Source organism: Mirounga leonina, unplaced genomic scaffold, assembly GCF_011800145.1.
Source record: "Mirounga leonina isolate KUSES-001 unplaced genomic scaffold, KU_Mleo_1.0 Mir_150, whole genome shotgun sequence".
Classification (NCBI taxonomy): domain Eukaryota; kingdom Metazoa; phylum Chordata; class Mammalia; order Carnivora; family Phocidae; genus Mirounga; species Mirounga leonina.
Genome location: NW_023270374.1, coordinates 30,878,212 through 30,895,677, shown reverse-complemented (window position 1 = coordinate 30,895,677; position 17,466 = coordinate 30,878,212).

The window sequence follows — 17,466 nt, the reverse complement described above, 5'->3', positions numbered from 1 at the left end:
GCATTTACAGCATCCTAAGTGGACCTTAGTGATGGGAAGGCTCAGGGAGATCCTGGGCTTGTGCTTCTTTGTAGATCTTGCATGGACTCCAGCCCCTGCCAAGGCTGTCCCCAGCACCAGGAAACTCTATTCTCAAACAGACTGTGCTCTGACTCCTCCTGGTTGCTAGCAGTGTTTCTTGGAACACTTGGCCTCTGGAGAGGGTGAGGGAGAACAAAATACTTATCTGAATAGCTACTTTCTAGAGTGCAGGGCCAGGGTACATGGAAGATACTTACCAATGAAGTTGGACCTTCCACTGAGGACTTCTTTGCCATAGGAAAATCCCCTGGAAGAGACATCAAACGAAGGCTGCAAATGTCCCTTAGCTTTGGTCTGATGGACCTCCAGAATAGCAGATGCCATAGATGTCAGTGAACACAGAAAACGCCTTCGGATATTTTTAACAAATGAGGTAGTGGCAAAGGTGGGCATGTCCTGCATATTTTCTCCTAGTACATTCACAGTGCCATTTGGTAAGGCACTTGGTGTGTGTTGCCTGTATCCTGTCACACACGCAGCAACAGGACTGATCCAGTTTGTCAAAATTCACTGGGGTAGGCTTACTCAAACTAGGGTGGGATTTTTGTAATGGAAGGCGGGGATCCTAGCTGTGAAGCTGACTACCGCTGGGGACGCCAAATCAGGTAGAGAGGCTTAATGGGTATGTCCCCCTGGGCTCTACTTGAGATGAGTATCAATAATAATGACAATGAAAACAACAAGGCGGCCCACTCAGTGCGGAGCAATGCTAATTGCTGTATATTGTGAACTTACTTACTCTTCATAACAAATTTTTGGGGTTGGGAATGGCTGAAGATCACACCCAAGCTCTCTCAGAACCAATCTACTGAGGATAACCCAATTCTATACAATGGATGGTTTTTCAATCTGCTTTTAAAAATAGTAAAATCAGTAAAACAGCAATGTGTAATGACAGTAGATAAAACATTTCCTCATAATGTCTTAAATGTCTTAGCCCTAAATTAACTGTCTTCATCTTTGCAAATTCTATCCTGGTCCTGTCTACTTGTGTCTATATTTGAAATCAGGAGATAAACATTCTGACTTTTTTTTTTTCCCCATTTAACATCATATTGTAAGCATGCTTTCATGTTTCTTGTTTTCAATGAAAATTTTAGTTCAAAAGTTCCCAAATGCTTTCTAAAAGTAAACATTGAGTTGGTCTCTAATTCTCGTTGTTGCAGATAATATCGGTTATATTTGTTTCCAGACTCTGGAATCACAGGGAGCACATTCTTCAGAGGTGGGTCCTGATAGGAAGTCCAGAGAAGTCAGACCTGCTTCCCTGCGCCCCACCCTAGCCTCGGGGTCTCTTGCCCTAAACAGGACCAACTCTAGTGACAGAGGGGGCCCTGAAGGGAGACTTTGAAAGTTATGTTTAAGTTTAGTCTTCGAAGTGGTGACTTATCAGAAGATCTGCATTGGTGTTGCTTGAGAAGGTGACAATACCTGATATAAATTCAAATATTTCTTGCCCAAGCTTGTGATTGTTTTCGGAATTATTATTGAGCATTTTCACTAAGAACATTGAATCATGAAATTTCAAGTCGCACAGGCCATTGCATCTCTAATTATAAATAAATGGCTTCAGCTTCTTCCCCTCTTGGGGCACTGGTTTTATAGATGAGTCAGTACCCTGATCCATCCCTGACTCCCGTGTTTACTTGTCCTGGAGAAACCACTGGACTTAACACTTTCGGGAAAGGCATCAGCCTCCATGGGGACAAGCCCACCCATTGTATGTTCTTTGCCACCTCATTCCATAGCCTAGCAAGTAGCCTGAGCAGAAAGGGTGTGTTCCCACTGTTTAGTTGAAATCTTCTCTGGAACTCTGTCCATCCGATAACAAATGCTAAGCCATCTCAATCATTAGCAGCTCCTGGCAAAATTCCATCTTCTGTCAGTGAAATTTTGAGCATGTTTCACTCTGTTTGAACAGAGTCCCTTACCCCATTCTGATTCCTCAGACATAACATGAGATCAGAGGGAACTAATATTTTGCTTTGATAAATATTTTTTCTTTCTTTTTTAAAAAAATTCTGGAGTGGTATTACGTACTTTAGTAGTTAAAATCTGTGGAAGGAACCACTTTGGGGCATCGATTTAAAGGCAAACAACTAAAAAAAGGGCAACAAAATTTTCCTGGAAATTGTGTGGAGGATGTTTCAGGACAGGTCACTCAGGTCATGTGCCAATATGTCTTCTTTGTTTTTCTCTCTCCTCCTTTCATGACTGAGAACATGTGAATCTTCCTTCACCTGCCATAGAGAAGTCACTTCTTGATAATGACTGGCCCTCAGCAGGTCTAGGACCACATTGGTAATATCCAAGCACAGAAGTGGAAAGTCAAATTAACACACAGGGTCTGGGGCATCCAGGAAGGCAGCCAGGCTCCTGGCCGAAGTATAATAAGTACATTGGAGTGTACCTGGAATCCCAAACTGTCCTTTAGGGTTAGAGGTCAGGCAGGAGGTGACTGCCATCTCTTAGGAGGCTGATTTCAAGGTCAGAGCAGAAAGAGAGAGGTTCAGGAGGGACTTGAACTGGAATCAAGTTCAATCAGGGTCTCAATAGCTTTAGAATTTGATTGGTCCCAGACTTAGAGGCAAAAATGAGCCATATGCCTACAGTTGGAGATCCCACTGCCAAGGTTCAAAGACATTGGCTCACAAACGTGGGTACTGTACCTCTGGATTCACACAGTCCATGTGCCCCAGCCAGTCCCTGTCCAGATGGGTTTATGACCAAGAGTCAGTGTGTGTGTGTGCGTGTGTACAGCAGGGTCAGCTTTAACTTGTCCTGATGTGTGTTAAGACATATGGGTACTTGTAAGTTGAACAGCCATAGATGAGGGACACTGGATCTTTTGTGACAGAAATTGGCATTCTCAGAAGCAAGAAGCAGATCTTAGTCAAGGCCAGAGTAGATAGCCAAAATGGCAATTGAAAGTTGGTCATATTAAGAGATGAAGGGCAGAAAATTAGTTAAGTTGTGAGCCACCAGCCTGGAATTGTGGCTTTGGGTTCTGAGATCCAGAGATGAAGCCCAAGTCAAGAGATGAGCTGATGGGAAATAGGTGAATTCAAAGCCGAGCAGGAGCACAGAATTGCTTAAGGGCCCAACTGGAGAAGAGAAAGGGCAGCGAGGAGGATGCTCAGGCCCAGGTTTAGCCATTCCTACTGTTGCAGCCTGATGAACGGTGGTTCCTGCCCCAGCCCATCTGGTGGAAGCCAAGAGCTATAGCGCATTTACCCCTAGAACAAAGACCACTTTAGCCTTATCGAATGATCACCCTCCATCCTGCAGCCATAAGCAGGGCTAAGTTACAGATGCGCCAACTGGTCTTGGCTCCTACCTGCTTCTCAGGGTCCTTTAGTGACAACATGTACTTACACACCACACAGATCTGGATAAAACCCCAAGAGATTAATGTCATCACCACCTGCCTTGTTCAGCCAGGGCATGTGTTAGGGAGATTCTAGTTGGTAATGATCTCAGTCCTTTGGCCAATTATGAAATTGTCCAGGTCACATTTATTCCCATGGCATTTTTGGTTTTGACTTAACATTGAGCTTTAATGTCGAAAATCCCTAGGATGTAAGCATAGCTCTACTCCCTCCCCCGCCCCCCCACACGCACACACACACACACACACACACATGTGCAGGTGCACCTGTGGTTTGGATGGACCTGCATTAGATGATGGAAGGAGAGGAAGTGGTGGCAAGGTTAACACATGAAAGGACCAGGGCTCATTCACGCTGTGAGCCCGGGCACTTATTTTAGAAACTGCGAAAGATTTTCTAGAGATTTACCACAAGAAATCGGTCCTGAGGCAGAGAGGGTTCAGAAATGCTTTCTATCATGCCTTATGTAACTCAGGAAAAAAAAAAAATTATTCCCCTGAATTGGGGGTGAGACAAGAGATGGATTTGTACAGTGACTAACTGCCTAAATACTTCAAGCATTGCTGCCTGCCCCTCTCTGAAAAACAGGAAATAATAAATCAGAAGATTGGGGATTTACTTGCATTTCAAGGTGCCAATAGCCAAGCAAGTGAGCTGGCTCCATGCCTAAGCTTTTTCGTGTGGGAGGCAGAGCCAGGGGTTGGGGCGAGGGGGCTCAGTGCTTCATGTAGCATGGAGGGCTGTGAAGTCTGGTGATGCAAAATAAACGGGGATATTCCTCATTGAAGTCACTTGTTTTGTGAAGGTCAGTGGACTGGTGAGAAAAGCAGAAAATTAGAGCCTCACGTCTCCAGGCCTATTAGGTGATTCCCCCTTGAAATCAGAATGACATGTTTTTTAGATTACCTGGGTATCTGGGGAAACATCTCTTGTGTTAACCTGGATATTACCACAACAGGCAGTAATGTGAGGACACTCGAGAGGGGCTCCTTGGGGTGCTCTCAGGTATGGAATTCCAACAGCTTTTGCATTCCATTAGTTTGTAAGTGAAATCCCATATTTCCTCAACTGGAAATCCATCTCCAGCCCTCCCTCCCCACCTGCAACCCCTTGCTGGGTCTGTCCCTTGTACTCAGAGCATTAACATTGGCCCCTCTGTAGACAAGCGCTATTGGTTGAGCACCAGTGGATGATTAAGGCCAGTAGGTCAGGAGCCTCAATTAGTGGAATGCCCTGACCAAGCTCTCAGACGCTTAGCAGAAAGGAATCTTTCTGTGTTTATAGGCCAGAGTCCACCCTGTCCCCAGGGGGCTAGCAACACACCCTGTCCCGTTCCCGGGGTCACATGTTGGTGGAGGCAGGGGTGTGGGCAGAATTATGTAAGTGAATAAAAGCAGTCACCCTGCCTCTGGAGGCAGGAAAGCACGGTGTGGCTGTTAAGGATCAAGGCCTAGTTTTATGATCGCCGATCTGGAGTGATTTTGAGCCAAAGCAATCGGGTCCAAGATGCCCATCTACTCCATCCTTGGGCCCTTTCATTGCTCCTCTGCACATCATTTTTCTTGGGGTTTCTAGAAGCCCTTGCTTAACTCCGGGATGTGTCCAGTCGTGACTCCCATTTGCGTCCTCAGCTGCTGTTCTGGTTCCCCACAATGGCCTTTTAATCTCGATGTTTCACAACCAGCTTTCCCCCGGCCAGCTGGATTTTCCTCTTCGGTGGGTGGGACTCGGCTGTGGCCACTTTCCTCCTAGCTTTGCACATCTGCTCTGTCTTAACCCACTTGCAGATCTGGGCAAGAGAGCCTTCTCCTGACAGCTCCTGCCCAGGACCCACATCAGCAGGGCTAGACACTTGACCTTCCCACTCAGAGAACGGTGGTTAAAAAGTTCAAGCTGGAAAGTCAAATCTCTTAGGCCAAATTCACCACTTACAGACTTGTAAGCTTTGGAAAGTCTTCTAACCAGTACCCTGAACCAACACTGCCTCACGCCAGACTGGAGCCTGAGGCAAAGGGGAAAGAAAACCAATACTGAGCCTGTCTTTTTTTAAATGGTGAGGTTTTGCTTGTTGTGAATTTTTTGCATTACTTCTGATTTTTAAAAATCCTGACAACTAAGGGTTTTTTTTGGGGGGGAGGGGGGTTCCCCTTAATTTCACACCCAAGGCACGTGCCTCAATAGCTCCATCTCATTTTGCTGTTGCTCTGAATATTGGTTTCTTCATCTATAAAGTGGGGATCTTAATAGTGTCTACCTGGTTTTTAAATATTTTTTAATAATTGCAGCTTTTACAAAAGTAATTACAGTTGACACTTGAGCAACATAGGTTTGAACTGTGTGGACCCCATTCCATGTGGATTTTTTTTTTTTTTTTCAATGAACACAGTACAGTCCTGTACATGGATTTTCCTTATGGTTTTTTTTAAATAACATTCTCTTCTCTCCCGCTTACTTTACTGGAAGAATACAGTATATATATAATACATAGGACACACAAAATATGTGTTAATCAACTGTTTATGTTATTGGTAAGGCTTGTGGGCAATAGTAGGCTATTGGTAGGGAAGTTTTGGGGGAGTCAAAAGTTCTATGAGGATTTTTGACTGCACTGGCAGGGGTTGGTGCTCCTTAGGGCTCAACCGTAATCGAAATTGTATGCACAAAGTGTAAGTGGTACGAGTGATCCAAGTGTGATTAAGTGCTCAAAAAAGAAAAAAAGTGATTGTCATGATCATGTAGTACCTTGGTTTATTATTATTTGTTCATATGTTATAGTTTCTCAGACTGCTACTCAAGAAGGTTACTGTGGATTCTTTGAGGGAAGATTTGGGGTTACTACCTTTGCATTTTTCTGCAGTGATGTAGTGTTTTACCCATGAGGGTTTCTCCACCAAAGCTGCCGTCTGTTAATTAGGGATTTGGAGCAGATTATGCATGATGTCTATTCTTTCCACTGGCCCCTAGAAATCCATCTGTGATCTTCAGCATCACCCAACTGACAACAACTTATGTGTCTAATATCATTGTTCCCTGTTCTAGAACTTTTCCTTGCATGAGACCTACTTTCAGTGGCCTCTGTTTCTTCTCCCTGACACTCTGTTTCATCACCACCACACGTACATGGTGACCTCTGCGTCTGGGAAGGAGCTTCAGCTCCAAGATTCTGCAACCCACTGTGCTGGCAGCATTCCACGGGCTCATCTTGGGAAACGATAATTGATTACTCAGGAGGGAAAACTCCATCTCAACACCAGCTGGCAGCCAGACCCTGCTCTAGAGCCCCCGAATTAGTCTCCAGCAAGATCCTCAGCAGAGACAACGTAAGTGTGAACAGGGCTGACATTATCTTAAAGTCCAAAATGTCCCTATATTTGTGTTCTTCCTTAAATGCACTCAAGTTTGGCATTGACAGCGTCTGAGGATAGTGCATTTTCCAGTGGCTACCCCAGGGTGCCCCAACGGTATATATTTTTTGAATAGGCAGCATGTTTTTCCTTCCCAAACTACTTGAACAAATAAGCCTGGTAGCAGCGGCCCAGGGATGCAGCAACCTCAGGCTGATAGCAGAGAGGAAAGAAGAGTCAGCTTCAAGAAGCAGTGAGGTGGAGGTGAACATTAATACCGTGGGATATATGGATACTCTTGTCCCCGGAGCTGAGTTGACTGTTACCTCTTGGGTCCCTTAAGGCCACCATCCCAACTTCCAGGATGTTAAAAGTAAAACAAAAATGTCGATTATTTGTCCAAACTCTTCAAGTGAAAATAAGTATGAAATTTTAAACACAAGTGTGATTTCCGTTCCAAGAAGTGCTTTCTGGATGCCAGTGGATCCGGAAGAAATTCTTGAGAGTCCTTCTTCCGTCTATCTGTGCAGCACATCACCCCTATGAATTCATGTCTGGATACTGTCATATACGGAAAGTCGTGAGATGCTAAGGGCTTACCCTGCAGGTGATATCAACAGCAGAAAATGAAGGATAAGACAAAGAACAAAATAGGAGCCTTCTGAACAAAGCTCTAATTTATGAATACCCTGAATTCTTTAAAACTCAAAGTAATAAAATTTACCCAGAGTATCTAATGTTTTGGTATTTATTATATATTTGTGATTATATCTGTTTTTAATAAAGGGACACCGTCAATGGAGCTGGTATTCCTGGCTTTGTTGACCTTATCTTCAAAGCAGTAGCACAAAGAAGAACTCACCTTCAGGTGCCTTATAAATAGATGTGCGTTCTCTCTCCTTGGTCATGATCACTGTCAAGGTTGTGTGTGGTTTCTATTTTGGGCCCTAATGGCAGAAAAGCCGCTTCTGCAGCCAAGAAGCAGCGTTGTAAGATGCCAATAAATTCTGGGGAAAATTACATTTTAAAAAGGAAAACTTTGACATACATCTGGCAATAGAATGATCCTGAACATATGGCAACCTGGTAGGTAGGAAGCCATTGGAACATGGTAAGGAGAGCTGAGTGCTGCCCCCATCCTGTTCTGGGGCGCATTTGGGAAAGGTCCTGTGGTGAGGACCACATCTCTTCCAACCTGATGTGGTACATTCACTGGGGAGGGGAGCTGGATGTAAACCCACGTTTGCTTGTATGACCTTCTCCTGGCAACCTCTGATCGACTCCTAAGAGCTATTCTTAGTGGTGCCAGTGGGCAAGAACTAGACTCTGCTGTGGAAGCCGGGCATGTCATCACGCCTCGGCTGAGAAATAAGACGCTGGGAGACTAGAGAATCCCAGGGTCTCAACACTGTGGGATCCTGGTGTGGGGAGATGACAGATGCTCAAAGTCCTAGTTCTGCTGGTGGATGAGGCATGCATCTCCGCCGTCCAGTTTCTCCTCGAACACTGACAGGGAGCACAGCATCCCTTAAGGAAGTCCATGATTTGATGGATCACTCTTGTAAGGGACAGGGAAAAGCCAGGCTTTCATCAGAGGAAGGAGGAAAGATGCAGTCACCTTCACTGTGGATTCGTGAGTTTGTGCCCACGCCTGTCAGAGCCGTCCTCCCCCGCTGGATCTCACTCCTCCAGCTGTGTGGCTTCGCCCTCCTTCGGGTCTTCTGAATCCAGCCATCAGGGCCCCATCACACACTGCAACGTCAGAATGACAGTTCCCCCAAGTACTGGCACTACCACCTCCATTCTTCTTCTGAAGGGGACATTAAGGCTCCAAGAGCGTGCTTCTTGAGCAGGATCACACAGGTGGCAAGCATTACAGTCCAAACGCAAGTCCAGACCTACGTGCCTCTGAAAACTGCTGCAGCTGCTACAGAACACCGCGGGTCTCAGAATTGTTCCCTTCCTTTTCTATCCCGGGGATGACAGATGGAATTGTAAAGACGGGTTACTTCGTACCTATTGTCCTCAAACTTGCTCTGGACGGAGTGGGATCCATTATCAGTTTCAGAAACTCAGGATGCGGTCCTCTGTTCTCACCTGATTAGGTAATTGGGCACAATGTGTAACCGTGCTCACGGCCAGGCATCCACTCTCGCCACACGTATTCACAGATACTCAGGACTGGCCTCTCACCACATGTCCTGGGGCCATGCCTCACCCACCTCCATGTGTGGGCACCCGCTCTCATACTTAGAGGCAGATCCTTCTCACACACCTCCTGTAGAGCAGTGGTTGCTAACCTTTCTGTTCATAACTGTGACCAAAGGACTTGTTAAAATATAGATTCAGCAAATCAAGGGTAGGTTCCAGAAATCTGCATTTTTCACACAAGCGTTCAGACAACTCTGATTTAAGTTATCTGTGCACCATTCCTTGGGAAATGGCGTCTTGGCGGTGAGATTCTTTGAGTTAAGAGATGTCTCACACATTTTTATCTGCTGGGCACAAGTCACAAGCCTTAGTCCAGGGCAGATAGTATGTGGTGAGTGGATTGAATGAATGATTCTATCACTTACATTCTAATTCACTCAGAGACATTGTTTCAAGAGACGCAAGAGGTCAATTTTCGAGAGGTACTGAAGTCCCACTTGACTCTCTGGGGTGCAGTTGTGTGGACTAATCTTTGTGAAGGAGTTTTGACAATCCACAAGAATCCTTTTTTTTTTTTTTTTAAATCTGTCCTCCTCTTTTGAACAGCTTCTATTCCTAAAGAGCCTACGTGGTGTTACTTCTACAGTATTTGGAGTTTTTCCTTTCTTCTCTATGATGCTCACACCAAGTTAAGGACACTGAGAGAAATTGTCTCTGTCACACCACCTGCCTGACACAGAAGGGCTCTCTCCTGTTCTTTCCTTTTCCCCTAAGTCTTCCCATCATTGACAGTGACGCTTGCTTATTTTTGCTTTTTTATATCAGCTCCAACACACGTCTTGTAATCAACAGGCCATTGCTTCAGGCTACTTCAGATGCTGCTTCATTCCCACCTAGGAGTGGAATTCTCAGTAGCCTTCTCCTTGAGGGTGTGTCATCCACATGGCCCCATAAGCATCTCAGAAAATCTTGAGGTGCACCACTAATGACCTATGGCCAGTCAGACATTCTGAGAATAAGCAAAGCTAAATGAAATACCATCCTATACTTATAAAGGATTTTGTAAAACCCTTCACTGAGCTCCTGATCCCCTATGTTTATGGCATTTTCCTGGTCTCTCAGTCTGGCAACAGCACCACAAAAGGGAATGTGGTTATTGGGGTATCAAAGGATGGTGTTGTCTCAGGGACTTCATGCTGGTTCCTCTTTTATTAAGTGCTCACAGGCTTCATCTTGCTTGCCCACTGTCAAATGTTTATGATAAGCTATAGCAGGACTCTGGTCCAAGGTTGAGGTGTCTGCTTTTTCTTTTCTTTCTTTTTTATTCTTTTTAAATAAATTCAGATTCCATTTGCTTGTCCTCAGTCCTCTGAAGTCCTCCTATTCTCCACTGGGGATGGTCACCTTACTGATTCCCCAAATGAATGGTGGCATTTAGGATGAAGTAGATTTTGTGAGCCAATCAATATTTTGCTACCCTGCCTAGATTTTCACATCTCATTATGAACTGCCAGACGTGAGCTGGGAAGCCCCCAGGTGACAAGGTGCCTGGTGTATCTCTAAGCCAGCACATTGTCTCTTCTTGGTGTGGTAGCCACACCACCTATTCTGGAAGCTGTTCCTAGAGCAAGAGGGGAACAGCAGTGGGAAACAGTATGGTGTTTGCTGATAAAGCCCAGGGAAACATCAGACTGATTTAGAGAGTGGGCAGAGAACTTTGCCTATGCATCTATTGTGTTTTAAGAAATATATCTCTATCTATAGGCATTCCTCCTTTCTTGGATGATGAAAAGACATCCATTAGTCTAAGGAGAAGGAAATGGGTATATTGTAAAGGATAAAAGTGATAGAAGTGGATATTTGGAATTAAAAGTGGACATTTGGCCCAGAATGTAATTTAAGTCAAAAGAGCTAGTTGTCTAGCATAAATACTATATGACTCTCTTAGTGCAAGCAAAATGTATTTCTAGCAAACACATCCAGCAAGTTTCTGTGCATATGCTAAAGACATTTCTAGAAGGACACAGAAGAAAATAATAATTAGGGTTATTTTTGGTGAGAGAGACTGAGGATAGAAGAGTGCTTTTAAATTTTATTTTATACAAATTGCTGCTTTTTGAAATTTTTACCTTAGAAAAACAGAGACTAGTCATCTACCCCCACGTGTTTACTTTATTGCATAAATTGAAAAACAAATGACAACTGTTGCACTTAGGAAAAGTAAAACACTCAGGGAATTTCCCTGAACAGATGCTGCCTGGGGTGTACTTACTTTTCACTGTGAAGGTTCTGGAAGTCCAGAGGGGCTTGTATGTCTCCCAAACCTACTGTTCTAGAAGGAGGCCTGGGCCACTATAGGGTTGGCTTTCTTATGCCGATTTCCAAATCCACAAGGTTCAACTAAGTTCATTTTCTGCATGGAGTTAGCATGCAGGTCCAACCACAGTCTGGACAGGGACAGTGCTTGGTTTTCCCAAACATGAGTTATTTCTTTCCCTCCTGGTCTTGGAGGAAGTTGGGAAGTGTGTATTCAGCCACAGGGTTTTGAGCCTCAGGCAAGTCTTCCAATGGATTGGAGTTAAGGTTAACTCAGTGGTTGGTGTTCCTCCTTTCCATGCATCTTCCAGCCTGGCATCTTGATCAGAAGGTAGATGTGGGGAGCTCTGAGGGCAGTGAACCCTAAACTTTATGGAGAGAATAACTGCCAATGAAGCATATTAAATGCTCATTCCCAGGACCCACCTGAAGAAGACATGGTTCAGCAAGTCTGGGGCAAGGCCCAGAAATCTTCATTTGTAACAAGCTTCCCAGGTGGTTTGAATGCAAGAGAATAAAGGAGGCACATATAGATAGACCCAGTCACAGGACTACAGAGAAAAAGAATGCTCCTAAGTGAGGAATGACTGATGCTAGATGTGTTTCCCAACTGGGAAAAACAGGAAAAACTGGAGGATGATAGTAACAATAATAAGAAATATTTAGCACTTACTGCGTGGAAAATGCTGTTATAAGTGCTACACAGGTGTTTGGTCATTGAACCCCCAGCATCCCCAGGACGCCTTTATTCCCTTTCTGCAGATGAAGAAACGAAGGCACAGAGAGTTTAAATAACTTGCCCAGGGTCACCTGGCTACAAACTAACAAATGTAGACCACATACCTGGGTGGTCTGTCTCCAGAATGCATGCTCTCAATCAGCACCCTCTGAGACAGGGGTTGGCAAACTACCTCCACCCACTCAATCCAGCCTGCTGCCTGCTTTTGTTAGGTTGGGAGGTGGCCTTTTGGTAAGAACAGCTATTTCAAGAGTCAAAGACATTAACTCTTGGTCCACAAAGGCTAAAACATGTATTATCTGGCCCTTGACAGAGAAAGTTTGCAGAGAGAATAAATGTAAGGCTCTTGTTTCTCTAAGAAGCATCATAGGCTGAGCCCCAAATTACTTCACTGGCGGGGCTGTGCCAGAACTCATGGACCCAAAATCCAGTTCCTCTGCATCACCACCCACTGGCACTCCTACTGCATAACCGAGGCTGCCAAATGTGATGCAGGAGCCTTGGATGACCTAATATTTGTCATGTAGGGCCACTAATAACTAGCTAATGTAACTAATGATGTACTTTGGCTGGTGAAATCAAATTCCTTGAGACTGATAACATGCAACTAGGGCATAGTGAAGAATTCCTCACATAAGGAAAAGAAGCAAAGTATGTTCCTGACCCTCATTTCAATCATATTGATTCTGTTGAAGTTATTGGAACAATGCCATTGATTCTCTAGTATCAGTAAGAGTCATCGTCCCGCTGAGGTAATGGAAGCTAAGAAAGATCTAGTAACTTCTTCAGAGTCACACAGCTACCAACGTGTGGTCCAGGGTGAGCCTCAGGCAGTCAGATTCCAGAAGCTGCGAGCTTCAACTGCAATGTAGTATAGCTTCCCCGGAAGGTCCCTGAGAGCTGCTCACCATTCTTTTCTCCATAAGGAAACTGGTGGTCAGAACACTTCAAACAGTTGAGCAAGGTTATGCCCCTCTTTAGCCCATCTGAGTGCAGAAAATTTCAGGCACTTTGCAGTGTTTCACTGGATCATGAAATGACCCTCCAGGGGCAGCTCTGGTGTAGTGACCAAGCTTGAGCTCCAGTGTCTGACATGTGCTGCACTCCCTTGGTTGGCGGGCGGGGGGTGGGGGGACCGCAGAGCATCATAAGGAGGTCCTCCTGGCTCCATTCTTAGCAGAGGAGCTTTGGACAGCCTCACTGCTCTGACTTTCGCTACAGCACAGAGCTGGCATTAAAGGGTCCTCCAGTTCTCCTGCTCGCCAGCCATGTGACCTGCCTAAGGGACTTAATATCTCTGCCTCTCAATTTCCCCACCCGTGAAATGGCAGTGATAGTAACACCTATCTTCCAGAGTTATTGAAAACATTTTAATGACATAATTCACGTAAAGTGCTTGGCAGTTCGTAGCATATAGTAGATGCTCAAAAAATAGCAACTCTTGATACAATTAAATAGAAGGGCTTGAGGCTGCTGTTAGATTAGATGGTATGGTACTCTTATTAGATGGTTTTATACTCTTTCTAGAGTATAAAAACATAGAACTCAGGCTCCTAAAATAAGGTCTCCTATCTGGGGAAGTTGTGAGATTTATGCTAAACTTTATTAGACTTTTATATTAAGAAGAAGCTGTGTTCAGCGAAAGTCTATTTGTTAAAAATGAGCTTGAATAATAATATAATAAATGAAATAAAAAATCGTGTCCCCTACTGTCAAGCCAACAATGGATCATGATGTATTGGATGGGTACAAATGATTCTGTAGTCGTGATCTAGGAAAAGATTTGGAGGCAATTTTGCCTCTTAAGAAAGTATTGTACGACACTCACTTACAGAGGATTTATGAGAAATGAAATGGAAACTCTTTCAAGATTTTATTAAGAGATATAGTCTTCCTGCATAACTTCTTTCCCTCCTGGACATTTATGAATGTTTGGCTGGAAGGGTGGTCTGGGAGCTGGGTTTTGATATATGTGGTTCCTATGAGGAGGTGCCAGGGGAGACATTTTTCCGTCAAAAGCCATATGCATGCAGGATCCTGGAAAGTCTTCCAGCAACAGCGGACACTGGCAATAAAAATGATCTAGGGAAAAAACATACCAACCAGTACCAGTCACTGCGGCTACAGGAAAGCCCTGGGGCCAAATGTGTAAATACCTTCAGAACTTTGTATGGAAAACAATCAGGGTTTAATTCATCTTGGTACCAGATTCAGAGTTTTCCAGGACACAACCATAGCTAGAGAACGATTAATCCAACCTCCACGTGTACTGTTGAAACCCATCAAGAGACAGAAAATGAGAAAGGAGCATGACTTCATGGCCGTGGACCCCACCACATTGGGGCCATTCCTTTGCTCCACAAATAGATGGAGCTTCCCACAGCGCCACAGATAGGACAGTCTCAGGGTGTCACCAGGGCAGCCTCATGCCCCTCAGAGTGTCTTCATAGTATATATGGCTGAAGATGAGTCTTGACAAAATTCATCAAGGCAGGAACAGAAATTGGCAATGGAATATATTTAGCAAGCAAGCACACACACACACACACACACACGCCACCACCACCACCAGTAACAACAGAGAAAATACTGAACTTTTTTATTTCAGTCCCTTGCCTTTCTCTCCACATTAACCTTGGACTGCATCCTCCTTTGATTTCTGAACTCAGTACCCACTGATCATTTTTGGTTCCTTGATGTCCCTGTGTGCCACAGGACTTTGCACAAACTGGTGCCACGGATTGGAAAAATTTTGATTTGCTTTCCCCTTGCCTCTCCAACTTCCAGTTTTCCTGCAGACATCAGTTCATATGACACCTTCTCCGGAAATCTGTGGTATCTGACTGCCTCCTCCTAGATTAGACCACACTGCTTGTCATCCACACTCACAGTTTTGTAACCCTGCCATATGTAACACTTATTATAGATATACTTGTATTTATTTGTGTGATAATTATTTGACTAATATTTGGGGCGCCTACAGGATACCACTGTCCAAGGAAAACAACTGTGTCTGTTTTCCTTCACCATTTTATTTTTAGAGCTTTTGCCAGAACCTGGCACATAGTTAGGCACCTAATAATCATTCGTTAAGTAAGTGGCTAAATGTGGTGTTGTGATTTATAATGGGAAATATATACTTGGTCTTCAGCCTCTTTCTGGCACTGAGCTCAACTTGGAATTTCCTAAGCGATGAGGGCAATAAAGGTGTATTTTGTTACGCAAATGAGGTGACTTTTGGACAACCAACCATGTGATTAGAGGGTTAGAACTTTCTTTTTTTTTTTTTTTTAAGATTTTATTTATTTATTTGAGAGAGAGAGAATGAGAGACAGAGAGCATGAGAGGGAGGAGGGTCAGAGGGAGAAGCAGACCCCCTGCCGAGCAGGGAGCCCGATGTGGGACTCGATCCCAGGACTCCAGGATCATGACCTGAGCCGAAGGCAGTCGCTTAACCAACTGAGCCCCCCAGGCGCCCCGAGGGTTAGAACTTTCGATCCCACTCCCAACCTCTAGGGAACTGAAAGGGGCTGGAGATTGCGATCTATTGCCAATGGCCAGAGATTTAATCATTGTATGCCATATGCCTATGCAATGAAACCTCCATTGAAACTCAGAGTCTGGAAAGCTTCCAAGTTGGTGATTACCTGGAGACTGGGGAGAGTGGCACACCTGGAGAGAGAGGGCGTGGAAGCTGCACACTTCTTCCCACGTACCTGACCCTGTGCAACAATTCCATCTGGCTGTTCCTAAGTTATATACATTCTAATAAACCAATAGTCTAGCAAGTCTCTTCCCTTTCTCTGAGTTCTGTGAGCCTCCATAGCGAACTGATCAAAGCCAAGGAGGGGGGTCATTGGAATCTCCAATTTGTAGTAGGTAGGTAATAAGCACAGGTTACAGCCTGGGACTGGTGACTGGCCTCTGAAGTCGGGGGCAGTCCTGTAGGACTGAGCCCTCAAGCTGTGGAATGCGACATTATCTCTGGGTAGATAGTATTAGAATTGAAGTTGAATTATATGTCACTCAGCTGGTGTCACAGCATTGCCTGATGGAGGTTTGAGGAAGGTTTTGACCCCTCCCCACAGTGAAATTGGGTGCTCAGAACACAAAAGACTAAATAATAGCAATAATTAGAGTATAGAAGTTACTACTTACGAAGGGACTGATAGCTGCCAGTCCTTATGCCAAGCACTGTTTCTAATCCCGACACAAATCAAGATGGTAGATTTTATTACCCTCCATTTACAGTGACAGAGTTGAATTTGATGACTTCTGTAAATGGGCTACATTGCTAATAGTGACAGACCAGGGATTTGAACCCAGGTCAGCCTGACACTACACTACCCTTCTACCATGACATTCTGCCTCTCCTTTCCTTTTTTTAATTTAATAAATTCGACATGTTACATTTTATAAATTTAAGGTATACAGCGTGTTACTTTGATACATTTATATATTGTAAATATGATTGCCATTGAAGCAATATTTATCACATTACATCAATATAGTACAATATTATTGTCTACATTCATTATGCTATGCATTAGATCCCTATGGCTTATTTACTACTCCTTATAAGTTTGTACCCCTAAGCATCATCAGTCTGATCCCCCCTTCCCCCATCCCCTGGTAACTGCCATTTTACTGTTTTTTTATAAGTTTGACTTTTCTCGATTCCATATTTAAGTGATATCATAAAGTACTTACCTTTCTTTGTCTGACTTACCTTGCTTATTAGCACAATGTGCTCCAGGGCCATCCATATTGTCATAAATGGCAGGATATCATTTTTTTTTCTCATGGCAGAATAATATTCCATCGTGTATATATAGATCACATTTTTTAATCCATTCATCTGTTGATGGGCATTTGGGTTGTTTCCATATCTTTGCTCTTGTGGATAATGCTGCAGTAAAAATGGGTGTGAATATATCTCATTGAAATCCTGTTTTGATTTTCTCCTGGATGTATACCCAGAGGTGGAATTGCTGGATTGCATGGTAGATCTATTTTTAACTTTTTAAGGAGTTTCCCTATTGTTTTCCATTGTGACTGGACTAATTTGCTTCCCTACCAACAGTGTGTGCAGGCTCCCTTTTCCCTGTCTCCTGACCAACACTTGTCATCTCTTGTCTTCTCGATGATGGCCATTCTAACAGGTGGGAGGTGGTAGCTCATTGTGGTTTTGATTTGCATTTCCCTGATGATGAGTGATGTTAAGCATCTTTTCACATGCCTGTTGGCCATTTTCATGTCTTCTTTGGAGAAATGTCCATTTAGTCCTTCTGCCCATTTTTAAATCGGATTTGCTGTTGTTGTTGTTGTTGTTGTTACTGTGTTAGTTCTTTATATGTTTTGGATATTAACCCCTTATCCGACCTACAGTTTGCAAAATCTTTCTCCATTCTGCCACTTCGTTTTGCTAATTGTTTCTTTTGCTGTG